Here is a 15,918-nt window from a genome sequence, read left to right as displayed (position 1 = left end):
CTGGGTCAGTTCACCTACCACAGATTCTCTGACAGTGACAAGGAGTAAAAACTTCAGGGGAAAGTGTGAAAAGGCAGAGTAGCCTTCAGCAATACCTCCTCTGATACACCTTCCCCACCTTTCAGCAACGTGTGTCTTCAAGGCTTCTGCATGCACACTTGTAAATGCTAAATAGCCACTGACAGACAAATTCTCTATGAATTTGCACAACTTCTTTTAAACCTGTTTGTATTTTGGCCTTCATGTCTCACGGGGCAGCATGCTCCATGCTCTAACTATGGATCATGGGAAATGCTTGCATTTCAATGGCCACCTCTTAAGTTTATTGGTGCCCGTAGTTCTTCTGCAGCATGGAAGTCAACCAGAATTCATATCATAATCACCCTTTCCACCCCACTCACTGCCATTCCCATTAGGGGAAAAAGGGAGTTAGCACAAAGAGGAGACTCCTCTTAAAACACGGTAGCAAATACAACAGTTCAGGAGTTCATTATTTTAAGCTGCTTCTTTCCTAGAGCATTATCTCACCAGTTTGGGCTGCTCTATGGCTGCTTTAGAAGGAAGAGAAAGATTATAATCTGGCCCAGGCCTGATGATCAAAAAAACCCTTCTCTCTCAGCCAACAACAGGTCTGGGCAGAGTGCTTCTGCAAGTGATATCAGTATTATCAGTCTGGACAAATCCCACTGCATAGTGGAGAATGGGGCAAAGAGAGGAAGGCACCAGGGCACATGCATCCCTTCTAGCACTGCTGGCTCATAAATCCTGCTCCAGGGGAAAGAACTGACAAACTTTGTCTGGTTTGCACACTGCTAAATTAAAGCTGATATATGGGAGATTAGCAAGAAGAGCTGTAATAGAAGAATGCTGTCAGGACAAAAGGGAAGATATGGGGATTTGTTAGCAAAAACCACTTTCTCTGTCCATCCCACCCTGCAGATAGCTATGCGTCAGTCAGACTAGAGCTACAACCACCTCAGAGCAGAAGCAACTGCCTACTGAGTCCACCGCCCTGCCTGTAAAACCAGCTGTCTGGTTGTTTCAGGAAAGGATGCAAGACCCTGAGGTTTCTTCTAACTGTACAACCCCGAGACACCAGAAAAGGTCTCCCCAGAGCCTGCCTCCATCCTGGGTCCCAGGCAGCCTGACAGCAGCACTGAGCATCAACATCATCCAAAGCAGGGCCCGACAGCTCTGTGGTTCCCTGCACAGTGGCTGGGACCTTATGCTTTGCGGAAGACAGCAGCTGCTCACGTTCCTGAGGAACCATCAGGGAAGCTGGGTGCAAGCTCCCAAGGGTGGGCTCTGCTCCAACTAGAGAAAAATCTGTGGGCAATAATCTGCACCCTAATAGGACATTCATAGCACTTTTATTTTCTTTTTTGTTGAAGCAGAATCATAGATTTAAGGTCTATTTCTCAGGGTCCATTTCCCTGTCTCCTGACTGAGTCTACCTGCGCTGTAGCACTTTCCTTGAACAGCTCAGGCCAAGCAAAGGGAAGCAATTCCAGAAACAACTCTAGACTCAATGCAACTCTCAGATTAGAAATAACCCATTCTCTGCACAGAGCTAGCCAAATAGCAAGTAGGGTACTGAGATGTCCCTCTGCCCATCACACCGTGGGTAGTGTGAACAGCAAAACTCACACCTGAGAGCCCACTGAGCTTTAATGAACGGTTTCAGATCCCTGCCTTCAGCCTGCTGGACTATGGCAGGGCTAGGTAGTGGCTCCCAGGACACTATTGCAACCCTTTGCTCTTCCTAGCAGCACCACAGGGGTCTGCACCAAACTCAGTCTTGAAAGGCAGGGTGAAGAGAGAGCAGTGTGGAAACGGAGATTTCACTTCCATGAAGCCAACAGCATTGTGGGTTATTAGAAACAATTTTTCCATCCAGGACATTTCAGGCCCAAGGCTAGCACTTCAAGAAAAGGACAAAGGAGAACAATACTTCACAGGTTCTCTTTTCCAGCCTTTTCCTTCAAGTGTCCTCTAAGTCCCAGCACACAGTGGAGTCCATACTCACTAGTGTTGCATACAAATCTTAACTACCAACTCAGTACTGGCTAGGAATTGACAGAGAAAAGAAAGAACAAGCCTGGTTTGTTCCAAGACACACTCTCATTACAGCTTGCATTCCTGGTGCTCCTGTCATCTTAGAAGACCCCCACATGATCTGCTAACCAAATCCATGGTGGCTCTTCCTCTGCCTCTAGGATAGAACACAGTATGCTGTACAACCATGTTGTACAATGTTTGTGTAGCCAGAAAAGCTGCTTTAGCGAAGGGAATCAAATAATTTATTCAAGCTACCTTGCAGTGTAAAAACCTATTTTCTGTGAAGGTGGTTGGGCAGTATTATAACCTCTGCTAGGCAGTGTTGTAACCTCCTCTAAATATGGTTGTACTGCTCCCATCTAGTGCCCTGACAGATGAGTAAAATTGGCTAAGTTTTGCATTTTCGTGTTCACAGTTACTCCAGATAAGCAATATGTTTCAAGGACGAGGAGAGCTCCTGATGCTAGCACATATGATCAAACCTCTCCCAGACACCCCATTAAAGTCTATCAGCCTGAATTCCTACCCACTGGGTAGACAGAGTATCCCTTTCTATCTAACTTGTGTTCTTTGCTCTGCTCTATTTTCTCTCTCTGTTAAAACTAAAACTAACCCAGCCTAGTGAATGTGTTGCAACCTATTCCTGAGAGATCTGCCTCTCCCCTTTAACCACCTTAATGCATTTATTATAATGAAACTTACTTTGACCTTCATTTCCTTCCTTCCTGCTTGTCTCTGCTTATAGCTTTGCATGGAAACTAGGCAAACATACTGCTAGAGTAGCTATACGCATAATCAGATCAGCTTGTGGTACTATCACATATTTAATGACAGAGCAGCTCCATCCCCGACCTCACAAGGTTTCCTTGCAGCATCATTCTCCCACTCAGCTGCTCACTTCACCCACAGACTAGTACACACATGCCATTTTTGAGGGCTGCCTCCCATCAGTTACATCCTTCGCTTTGTGTTCCTCTGCCTTGATAAGCTCTTGCACGTACTACACCCTTTTGTGCTGGCATCAAGCAGTCTTCTGTTGTTTAGAGGCACTTGTTGCCTCCTCTGGAGCTTAGTGATGTATGAGTGCTGGGTTCTCCCTCCTATTCCTCTTGCTAAGGGAGAATTTGTCTCCAAAGGCTCTTCCCAGCACCTCAAGATGCTCCACGCCATAAGAGAGAGAAGGGGGATAAAAACATTGGGTGGAGAAACACAGGGTTCTTTCTGGTGATTTTTTTTTTCAGTCCTGCACTCAGAGGGTCCCTGAGGTGTGGGACAATTGTACCTAATAGGGACACTGCATTTAACACCTTAGCAGTCTCCATCAGTTAATATTTCAAGTGATTAATTCTGGAACAAACTCCTATTAGATTAATTCAGTACCAGCCTCTCCTCTTGCCTATTGCTTTACCAGCCTCACTTACCTCTCTTCTGTCAGTGTTTGGCTCTCACATTCTTTTTCCAGGCCACTGCAGCAGCTTAGCCCTGCTAGCTTGCTCAGCTTCATAGGCCACACTACATGCACTGTTATATTGTTGTGCCGTTCTCTTCCCTTCACATTATGTCACCCATTACAGTTTAGGGAGGTGGCTGGGGACTCCTGTACTCCTTTCTCACCTCTATAACATAATATGTCTGTCCCTATAGTTTACAGCCACAAATTAGAGAATCCCATAACTTTAAATCACATCATCACGCTCCAGTGCCACCTACAATAACAAAATCCCTGTTTCTCCTCCACTGTGTGGGTTCATCAAACTTGCACCTTGGGAGAGAAACTGAAAGGCCAAAGAGATTTCTGACTGTTTCTATAAGGCTGTATGAGAATTTTTTCAGGGACTGTGTATCTGCAGCTCTCAGCTGTGCTGAGAGCCATAATCACTAGGCATGCATTCACAAAGAAGCCATCAGCCATTTCACTCAGTGCCCTGGAACTTTATCTCTCATCTTGAATGCCTCTGCTCAGCTCAGCCTTGGTTTCCATCCCATTCACTAATACAGAGATACCTCTGTGTCCATCACAACCCTAAGAGGCTTTTCCTGTCCAACCCAGTCAGCTCTGCAAATATCTACCAGCAGGCTCCTGGCTCATAGTTTTCACATCACTGCACAAAGCCATCTTTCTTCTCTGTAGCAGCTGCCTGCTTTTTACCTTTGGTTAAGGCAGAACCATTCCCACTCTGAACAAACATCCCAGGTCTATAGAGTTTATACCGTCTCCCAGATGGCCATTTTACTGACAGCTCCTCACTAGCTAAGGGAGAACGTCATAGAAGAATACACAGGAGACTGGAAATCCACAATTAAGAATGCCCCCCATCAACCTTACCAGTGGCAGTGGGTGCCACAACCATCGGTTTATGCCTTAAGACACTTCAAAGAGCCTGGGAAAACTCTTAAGGGACCATCTGCCCCTGCATTCTGTGGCTGAGCTCATAAAAGGGTTGTCCTCCACATTTTATTAGTTTGAGATCAATGTATCACCCCCTTGGCATTTTTTAACATGCTGGTTACTACACAGCTTTTGTTACTAGATATGATACTTTGAGGGAAACCTAATATTCATGCGTGCACCTGCTGACACAACAGGAGGACTCTGAAGCAGTAGACGTGTGCAACCTGATCTCTTACTTACATCAACCATCCCAGGCTGAACATAAAGCACAACACACCCAGCCAGGAGCAGGGCCACTTAAACCCATTAAAGTGGTCTTCACTGTGACTAAGCAGCACAATGAGATTAGGCAGGAGGAGTGGGGGGTTGGGGACGAGCCCGCAGCCCTGTGCTTATGGCCACAAGATTTTAAGCACTACAGATAACAAGAGCAAAATGTGGATGGGAGGTAGGGCATGCTTTGCGTCCAGGGGACTAGATACTTTTATTTTTTCCGCGGGACTCCTCTTTACTTTGCTGCAGCCCTGATTGTGGTCATATACTGGCAGTGAAGGGCTCATCCAGGAGAGGAGAGTGCAGCATCTGGGTCAGTACAGCAGAGGCACCCACCCTGAGGCGGAGGGGAGAGCGTTGATACGACTGAGATTTGGCTCCTCTTTGAAAGGGGCACAAAGGGATTCTGAGTCTGCTGGATTTAAATCCTGGCAGAGGTCAGTGCCAGCTTCTTTTCAATATCCCCTAAGAAGGTCAACATGATAAAAGCTCACCCCCTCAGTACTCAACAATCAGCGATTAGCAACCACTTGAAGAGCAGCAATAGGTTCTCCTCTTCCCCAGTTTTATTACCCAGCAAGTCTGTGAGTGGGTTCAAAGGAACAGATGTCTTCATTGTGTCTTCCCCCTCCTTTTGCTCACAGGAAGAGGTGGAGCAGAGAGAAATTAATTTCCTCCAAATTATGTTTTTAGCCTACTGTATTCTCTCCACTATTCAATGGTCATAGAGCTAGTGAGGGAACTGCAAACTTCTGATACTGCAGCAACTTACTTAGAGCACAAGTGACTAAAACTTTTACACTTTGAATACACAAAACAGCCTCTTTATCTGATTAGCACCCACACTTCCATTTAAAATCTTTGTGGTAAAAGTAAATAAAAGCTTGGTAAATGCATTTTACTTCATGTTTGCATCCACCTGGGCTTGGGCTTGTGTTTACTGGGGGGTTCTTAAGCTACCAAGGCACACCTCAGTGCAATATGCAGCATTTTCCTGTTTAGTACCAAAGCATGCATGCAGTTCTGAGTGAAATTCAAGGGACCACAAAGTACTATATCGTTAAAGAGAATTTGGTAGCAACACAAAAGCGTTATTAACGCAGCCTCGACTGCAAGCTCTTCTGTCAGCATTGCCAAAAAGTGTAAGAAATGCAACTCACGATTAGCAAAGTGTTGCCATTGAAACCCTGCAGCATGAGCCCAGTCTGTTTGCCACTTGGTGCCGCCTTTTGCTCAGACACAGGCAAAGGTAGGAAGGAGCCTTCCTGGCAAAAACTACAAGCATCTTTGCAAGATTTTGCTGACAGAGCCTGCCTTTACTAACCTGAAAGGACATCAAGCCTCCTGCTTTGAAAGCACCAGTCCCTGCACTTTGAGCTGCACGAAAATCTTCAGTGGCTGGGTAGAGAACAGAAGACACAATATCAAACACAAAAGAAACCAGAGAGGCACAGCTGGGACCCCAATTGCCTTATTTAATAATTACATATAAAGAGGCAAGCCAGACTGTGCAAACACTGTCCCCTCCCCAAGCAGCTGGACTCGACAGGCACAGAGCATGGGGAGCACCACCCACTGTGTAAATGACCACCATCTCCCTTGGAATGCGTTGGTTACATCCAAGAGTATGCAGTAGCCCAAGCATGCCACATCCGACTTCTCCCAAATTACCAGGAGATGTACCGGGGGCATTGAGTAGAGACTGCTTTTTCGGCTGCTCTGCTCACTGGCACAGGAGATCTGGTTTATAGACTACAGTCCAGAATCAAGCACCAAGAGGGAGATATCCTGATTTCTAATGGAAGGCAGGTAGGGCTGCTGAACCACAGAGCTCCCAAAGGACACATACTTAGAGGAACTATTGTGCCAAGGTGCGAACAGCTTTCCCATGGGAACAGAATGACAACCCTGCATTTCTCATCTCCACCCCCTCCTGACTCAGCAGTCACAGAAACAAAACACAGCTCTTCCTATAGTTAGTTCTCTTTATTAAGGCAGTATGTAGTATAGATTTCAGCAGAAGACTGACAGAGCTTAAGGTTTCCTGGGAACAGGGAGGGGACACAATCCCCACCACCACCCGTAAACATTTCTTCCCTTTGATGCATCCATGAGTGCGGCTACTAGCACCCCGTGTTCTGGGTGCTGGAGGCAGCTGGTACTCTGCAATCATTTTGCATAAATGTGATTTCTGACAGTCATAGATGCAACACTGTAGACTCCACATCCTCCAGTGCCAAGCCTTGCTACTCTGTATTCACCATAAATGCCCTCTGTGCAGTAAAAAACACGTCTGGTTCAGCTGTTCATCAGTTGAGATTAACACTTCCATATTACGGGTTACAAAACAGCCAGTTTCTGCTCTTTAGGCTGGATTCCCCATGCACCAACAGCAGCACACTTCACTTGGACTTCACCCATGTATAAAAGTTTAACCTGATTTAGGGTTAAAGTGCTCCAATTTACAACATCAGCAATAAAGTCCAAAGAGCTGTGCTGTTAAGACATATTGACCGAATTTGATCAAGCGCTTCTGCTCATTCTCCGCACTTCTCAGTCTACATATAAGCAAGTTTGAAACAAACAAATGTGCATTTACAGCACTAGACTTTCAGGCAGCAGTCCCACCTCTGGCATGAGTCTGTGTATACATCTAGCCTCAAAAAAGCTTATTCCAGTGGCTTTCTGGGAGACTGCCAAGTGTGACTGCAAAGGGAAAAATAGGTGAGCTAATCACATTCCTATTTATGAAAACAGAATTTCCTCCCATCTCAGCAGAAGGTGGAAGGAAATATACTTGGCCGAGAAGACGCCAGTGATCTCTATGCTGATGGTATTTGACAATAAAGGAACACTTGGAACGGGAGCAGCAGTGTGCAATTTGGGCACAGGCTGTGTGTAAGCACCTCCACATATTAACCAAGCCTATTGCAATCGCATTTCTGTATTCCTTTCATGCTCCCGGGCTGGCAGCACCCAGTTCTGGACACATCTCCAGTGCCTCCCTGGCCTCATGGCACAAGACCTCTGTGTGCACCCCTCATCCCATCACTCTGTTAGACCTTTGCTAAATCAAAAGGAACTGTACCTGACATGGCTGCAGTTACAGACATAGATGGCAGAGCCAGCCCAGCATTTCTATCAAGTTAATTCCTTTTCTCAACTCAACAGCCAGTTGAGAGTTCTGGAAGATGTTTTGGCACCAGATTTAGCTGAATCATCTAGTAATATAAGCCACATCTGTTCCACACACATGATCTGGAAAGCATCTTTTCTTTAGCAATTTCACAGGAGGAGAAGGTAAAATTGATAGCAGCTTGGCTTGTGGCCTTGAGCGCGCAGCAGACCAAGGGAATCAGCTTTTCTAGTCCAGACTGCAAAAGGGAAATCAATCCAGTTTGTTCTCTGTAACTCACTAAACCGGCTCAATTATTGCCAGAGACAGTGAGCAAACCCCTGCCAAGCTCCTCAACAGGGGAACTTCCAGAAACAAGACAAACCCTGAAAGACGATCAGCAGGGATTTTTGCTGAGATGCAAAGAGGAGCAATCAAAAAACCGAGCAACGGCAAACGGTGCGATCAGTGGTTAAAACAACCCAATGAAAGTGAAAGTTAACAAAGTAGCAGAAGGCACAGGACTCCTTGAAATGCTTCTGCTACTTAGATCCTAAAGACATCTTCAAAGCAAAGATTGCGGTTTTCCATTAATCTCTGCACAGACTTGAGTACTATAGGGCTCTGTCGCCAATCAAGAACTCCTAGAGGTACTAGCAATATAAACCAAAAGCCTCTGTTTCAACATGACATGCTAGTTTAAGTATTACTGCCAACCATTAACCTGACACTTGTGGGATGGCTTTGCTGGATGTGTATCAGATGAAACAGTACTGCTGGCTCATTCCCTGCAAAGACCTCATCAGACAGTGTGGGTGCCTCTCTGGCCACAACACCAGGAGCTACATGAAGATGTTTGTCAGCAGAACATTCTTCTGGGGCAGAAATCTTGGGTAGCAAAGCCAGCTATCATGTTGCCTCTTTTTTGAAGCCTGACATTTGGAAATCTGGCATGTACAACCTCATCCGTAGTAATCCTAAGGTGCATGCATCTCCTACATCCAGAAGAAAAGACTAAGAGATGGAGGAATCCGAGCTCCTTGCAGAGTGCTCAGTACCACCAGGCACAGTACACCATTTCAGATCAGTGATTGAGCTCTCAGCTCTTCAAAAGGCTGATTAAAACTCCTTGCTGCATTGGGACAGAAAGAAAAACAAAGAAAAAAGAGAGAGATTTAATAGCTTTGCTCACTCACAGTCCTCCTTAAAGAAAAGCTGCAAAGAGTTAAGCAGACACTGACCATAGCTTAAGTTTTGTCCTCATCAACCTTGGCCACACGCTTTCAATACCAATGAAGCCAAGAGTTAGAAGAAAAATAAAGTGAGAACAGGCAGGCAAGGGGATTTCACAATGATCCAAGCCAAGCACTGCTGTCTTATGCTGTCCTTGAAAGGGGAAGTGAGAGATCTTTTCAGAGAGCGCACTGGAAGTACAAAAGTGATATGTCTAGGGGCATTTTGGGTTGCAAAGGCCACATTATGACTTGAATAATAAAAAATTCCTCCTTCCATTTCTCTTGGGCACTAAAAACAACTAAGCAAACTTGCAAAAAAGAGTCAAACCTTCCATTTGCTTTTCTTCTCCCTCCTCAACCACCATTTTGGTGTCTCCTAGATCTAGTTTTCCCTCATGGAAAGCGAGCACAAAGAAGAGGGGTTTTTTACTTATACAGTGCTAAGGTACAGACAAAACTGAGCCAGTCTGGACAGGAAACAAAATGTGCTATAAACTGCTGTGGACCAAGCGATCAAAATTATTTCAAGAACGGTCTTAAAAACAAAATAGGGGGTGGGGGTGGGGAAGATCAATCACCTTTCTAGGCAATTAGAAGGACATACAACAGTTGGTTTCAGAGTTAAGCTGCAAATGAGAATCTCTAGTACCATCTTCAAGCTCAGTTCAAGTTCAAGGTGGCAAAGTTTCACATTAAGAAGATTGTGGTGACTTGGTCAGGCCCTCTGTTGTGTGCATCTGTCTTCCCAACTCTTCACTGTCATCTGCAGAGTTCAGTTTGTCTCCCTATTTTGAAAAGTGCACTTTTAAAATCTACAAACCTGTCAAGAAATGCAGGAACCATTGCTCCATTTACTATGGATCTTCCCTAGGAAGAACCTTGTATAAATCAAGATGCTGGGTACAGGAAAAGCTGAATCAAATATTGAAGAAACACTGTACATTACACTGATTTAGAAGAGGAAAAATTCCAGTCCCGTCCTCAAAGACTACAGTGGAAAGAACTGCATCAGAACATGTGTGAAAGGAGACAAACGCTTTTCTGTTACAAATTGGAGCGAAACCTAAAGCACTGGAAAACCCTGAACTACCTCCTTGTTTCCAAATAAATCTTCCTCTTTTGACTGTCTACCATTGTTAGTTCAAGATTCTTCATATAATGGAAGGGGCTAGAAACTAATTTTATTTTTTCTTAAAAAAGTAAAAATAAAAATAAACCTCCCCCAAAGCCTCCAAGCTTACCTCCCTCCAGTAATTAGGAATTTGTACAAAGTGTCCTTGACCTGAAAAAATCACAGTTTAGAAGAATGCTACACAGCAACAAAGAAAAGGTGGACAAAACCCAGCCTATATGCACATTATATGCCTTATGATACAGCGCCACGTACATACCATGAATCACAGTCACGCAAATGTTTTCATAACTTGGCTTGTATATTCATATCCAACCAGCATGCACCAATTAGCTATCCTTTCCAAACAGCTAAATACAATAGTTATTTATGTCTAGAGACATTTTGTTTCAAAATAGCCCAAATGCAAAATTTGCAACATTGAAGTGAAGCAACAAGATGTCAGTTTGCAAGTAATCCTGCTGGCCTAGGAGATCAGCATTCCTGAATTATTATCATTTTATTATTGGAAAGAAAAGAGCTTTGCTTTTACAGAAATAATCACCATGCAGTTTGGACAGAAAGCAATCACACTTCCAGATGGATGGAGAAAAAGAGGGAGGGAGGATGGGAGAGAGGGCAAAGCTTGAGTGCAAACCCAACCCTGCCCATGAAATGGAAACAACTGGTGCATTTTCACCATAGTCTGGGGCTGGACAAGTAAATATGCAACTCCTTGGTCTGTGGAGACAGATGCCACCACAGAAGATGAAGCTCCCCCTGTGTGGCAGAACACGCTTGCTGTGTGTCAGTCTGGTGGCTCTGTGAGGTATAAATGCACTTCAGGTGTTCACAGCACTTCACTACCAAAGCAGACTGTAGTCTGGGATAGCACTGTGTGTGTACCTCATTTAGGAGCACTTCTGGCAATTTACAGGTAAGGAAAATGTGGGTGCTGGGAAAAAAAGGTCATAAAAACCCAAGACTATTTAAATATAAAATAAAATGCAGCAAAGTGCACTCTGTGGCCACAGTAAGTCTCTTAGGAATCATGAGACACTTCTGACAGATCACTGGTAAGCACATACTATCTCTCCCTTCCTTAGACAGCTAACAGGATCCAGCCCTTCCCACCACTTAAAATTCAATACTGTAAGAGGCTGCCGACTCCTCTGTACATCGGAAGCAATGGGGGAAGTGAACAAAGCTGCTTTACTTTCCTCTAATCTTTCTCCCTTGTGTGCCTGCACCAGATGGTGCCGAGCTGCAGGTTGGAGGGAGATAATAAACCCAGAGGAAAATAAATGGTGATATTAGGTTATAAAACAGCTGACCTTCAAATATGACATCAGCTCCTGTTTAATTGATGGGACAGGTCCAGACAGACAGACGCACGCACACTGGGATGTCCATATTCAGCACCTTCCTTTCTAATATAGGAAGAAGCCATACGGCAGCGCCGTTAAAACGGTCTGTTCAAACTTTACAGGTGTGAGAATGAGCACAGAAAAAGTCAGAGCCTCCACTTATCTTGAGACAGGCAGACCCACTCAGGTGAAGCATTCTTGCTGAAAGTGGTTTTGCTTAAACCCCTGGTCCAGTATCACCAGTCTCTACTGATGATAGCCTGCCTCTCCCACTGTAAGCAAAGTGAAATAACCCCAGACTGAGAGTACGCAGATCGTCCAGAAGAGGAAAATTATCACATACAAGACGGCTTTAAGCTCCTGGCTACTCTGGTCCAGAGCTTTGCTTCTATCTGCCATCATTGCAAACACTGCTATGAGCAGTGGTTTTAAACACTGCGTTGAGGACTGGCGTTATCCTGCTTCAGTCAAGCACAAGCCCTGGAAAACTCTGCCACAGCATACTGTAAAATTTTGCAGCCTTTTTTGATATGCTGATCTCAAACATCTCCCACCAGCCTAGTCTTGGATGACTGTTTTGTATGATGTCCAGCTTTGGAATAAAGAAAGCAAAACATACTAAATAGTACTCCTGTTGATGAAAAGGAAAGCCCTGTGCCAAGCTACTGTGAGGAAGATGAAGCAGTGTGAAATGCATAGGCCTGAGAGTGGGAAGCCCCGGGTGGCTCTCTGCCTCCTCTGCAAACACATGCAACACAGAAGGCGACATCTCCCTCTCTTGGCAAGGAGGTCATCTCCTGCCCACCTGCCACAGCTGTCTTTGCAAGTAGCTGAAATGGGCTTTAGGACTATTAAGTGGTTTGAGAAACATTGGATTCTGATTTAGTGCTTTTAGTGCTCTCCAGGCAAAGGAGACAGAAAACAGCCTCAGCTAGAAGAGTGTGCATCTCACGTCATACTCAAGAAAGCAGCCTGCACTGTACACTGAGTCATAGGACTTCATGGCTATGTTTCGCCTGTCTCAAGGGAAATCTATACATAGGCTGCCAGCAGCAAAGGACAAAGCCACACTGAGTGACAACACTGAACAGTTCAGTATTTATTAGATATGTACAAAAATGAAATAGCTTGCTGTAAGCAGCTCAGTGCTGAAACACTGAAATTCAGTTTTCTTGCTGCTTCAAAGATGCTTCAATCGGGAGGAACAAAGCCAAGAGCAGAGCCACTCAATCACTCTGTCCCAGTGGAGTGTCTGCACCCAGACACCAATACAAACACCTCTCGTTCACATCGCAGCCTTATCAGGTCTGCCTGGCTCTGCTCTCTAGAGCCAGACAGATGCCTGGATGTTGGCCAGCATACAGGTCCCTCACCAAACTACTGCTTCCTTGTCCTGTGAACAGCCCTGTAACTTGTTGTTGTCCTTCTCAGAAACCAAAGGTTGCTGGCAGGGGAAATGCCTGCCTAAGAACTCAGAAATTTTGCACAGAGCTTGGAACTGGGACAGCAGTGATTTAACATCTACCATTAAAAGCAGTTTAAAATTTAATGGTCAGAGCATAATAAATTCTATCTAGACATTTTCAGCTTGCAAGCCAGGCCATCAGCAGGGCAGAAATAGATTTGCTGCAAGGTGACCAGGAACGATTTTAAGTGTATTTTGTAGAGAACACAAGCCCTGGATTGTCTCAAACCACATCTTTGTCCAGCACCTAGATGAGAAGACACAGGGTCAGGAAAGGAGGTACTCAAACAACCAACATTTGCCAGTTAAAATAGATGGGACCAAGAAATGAGGAATAAGGCAGAACAATGCTGAACTGTAGTGCAAAACTGGAGCATTATCCTCCTTGGTGCAGAACAGAATAGCAACAACCCTAAAAATAACCTTACATTTTCCTCCAGAATCACACTGGGTTCTCATTTGGGTCTGGGTTGCTTCTAAGACTGCATTTAGCATCTCAAATAGCTTGAATCACTGCCTAGTTATCAAGGGTGGCACAGAACACCTGCATGTGTAGGAACTCCATGCAAACAGAGTTTGGATGGGATGCCAAGATGCACTGTTGGGATCTTCCAGAGATGTTGGTCACATGGTTGTTCTGCCATGCTGAGGACACAAATTGCTTTGCCTTCCTTTGTCAGCAGGTTTTCAAAGCAAACAGGAGGACCTTTTACCATCTACCAGAAGCAGAGACAGGGGCTAAGGAGTGCATTCCTTCACCCTTTGTTACCATACCTGCTACGAAACAAACCCACAGCCTCAAGCTGCCTTGCTGCGTGAGACACACACACAGCAAAGAAACACAGGACACAGAGCTGTGGACAAAGCCAAGCAGGCAGTGGGGCCTGTATGACCAGCTTAGTTCCTACCTTCCTCCCATATGGGTCAACAGCAGACCTCCTACGTCCTCCGACAGGAACAATTCAAGTAGCCGGAGGCTAAAGATGGGGTTGCTTCAGCACGCAGGGGACATCAAAAGAGAGAGGTTTGCATCAGTGATACCAGCTCCATCCTCCTACAGACTTTCTCCTCTTACCTCCTTAGATCAATTGCCCCTGTAATTTGGGGCAATACGCCACTATCTACAGCCTTGCCAACATCCCAGTCACTAAAGTTTTAATGCCTTAAAAACAAAGGGATTGGGAGAGGGGATGGTGAAGGGAGAGAGGAGTGAAGCTGTGCTGTGCCAGGGAAGGGAAGAGGCCTCTCTCCAGCTCTTAGATGTTGGCTCCTGCTGTTCTAATGGAACCTTACCCGGGAAAATAAATCTTTAGTTACAGAATGTTGCAAACAACCACAATGGGGCTTTACTGTGGCAATATCAACCTCCCTGCAGCTTCTAAAGCTCGTGGTTGAACAGAGGGTGAGCAGCAGCAACCCCACGCGGTGCTGAAGTCCACATTCCTAAAATTCCCCACCGAATGCAGGCATGCTCAGAGAAGGCAGCTTAGTGGCTGAGGGGTTATTAGCTGAGAGTTCAGGTTCAGATGTGCCATGGGACAGAGGTCAGGGCATGGATACGGCTCCTTGTCTCTCCTGGACTTTCATTTGAAAATCTTCAAGCATTCTCAGCATAGCACCCTCAGCGTCCTCTCTCCACCCACTATTGCACAAAGCGGTTTTTGCTTATGTTCCTCCAGTCGTTACAGCCTGAGTAAGTGCTGTAAGGTGTCTGGGGCCAGAGTAGAGGAGATCCACACTGCACCAGCCTCCTGGGAGGTCTCAGGAAAACAACAGCAAGCAGCTTCCACCCTACCCCCCTGATAACCACTACATCAGCGTGAGGGAGGAGGATAGCATTAATGCAGCAGGAATCAACAAGCCTGCTTGTTTCTTATTCCAAAGCAAAGACAAAGATGGGGTTTGTTCAGCTAGGCAGTACAGCCAAGCCTTGCAAGGAAGGCAGGAAAAAATGTGGGTATTTTTTATTTCGGTTTGGACTGAGTCCCTTGAAACAGGATGGGCATAAGAGTATTTTATAAAGAAAAGTAAAAAAACTGGAAATGCAGAAGAAAAATACTTATAAGTGCTCTACACCTGTCCAGCAACACTGCTCCTCTGGAGACAAAGAAGACTGGGAGGAGGGGACAAAAGAGGGGAAAAAACATCCAATGCTTCAAGCTTATTTTATCCTAACTTCAGAACAGGAAAGAGTCACTAAACCTTTCCAAGTTTTACAGCAGAAGAGAAATGGAAACAAACATTTGATTTTTGGGTATATTTTAGAAAAAATATGGCACACTAATACTAAAAAAGCAGAGGTGAAAGGTAGCAGGGAAGTCTGGACATAAAACAACAAAATGTAAGAGTGAAAGAAGGTCCCTGAATTCCCTAGGCTTCCAGCATAGGAACACGTATAGCAATGGAAGAAAATGAACTGTGAAGGTAGAGATTTAATTCCTATTATTTGGTAGAACTTCTCTGACAAATCAGTTTGCTAGTCAAATCACACAATCCTTTTTTTAAAGCTATTCATTTGCAGTGTTTAATAGGAACATTTTCAGCCTTAGACTCTGAGCTGTATTTGGCAGCTACAGTGCTAATAATAAACTTTAAAATGTCTTGCTCCTTCAGCTGACCAGCTCCCTTAAAATGTCTTGTAGCAGAAGCCGACGTGCTGTTTGACCAGGAAATTAGTTGTCTTGGAGACATCTTCACATACAACAGCAGCTCAGTCAGTCACTTTGAGTGACGCCACCTAGCAATCTGCACATTAACTTCAAACAGAAAATGAGGATATCAAAGCCACTGAAAGAGAAATCATCACCTGCAAGAAACAGTCTCTTCTTCTCCCATGTACTGTTAGCTGAAGGGAAAGCTGTAGCAAGATGAGAGTTTTGATCTCAAAATGCACTGCTACCTC

General features: G+C 44.9%; 1 protein-coding gene across 1 annotated transcript in view; it reads right to left on the bottom strand.

The window, feature by feature from the left end:
• The window catches only part of MB21D2 (Mab-21 domain containing 2), a 61,598-nt gene that overhangs the window by 34,197 nt on the left and 11,483 nt on the right, over window positions 1–15,918 (bottom strand). The gene's annotated exons all lie outside the window — the stretch shown is intronic.

The sequence above is a fragment of the Haliaeetus albicilla genome, chromosome 9, assembly GCF_947461875.1.
Source record: "Haliaeetus albicilla chromosome 9, bHalAlb1.1, whole genome shotgun sequence".
NCBI lineage: Eukaryota > Metazoa > Chordata > Aves > Accipitriformes > Accipitridae > Haliaeetus > Haliaeetus albicilla.
The sequence above is the reverse complement of the archived record's forward strand: the minus strand, read 5'-3'. Positions and strand labels throughout refer to the sequence as shown.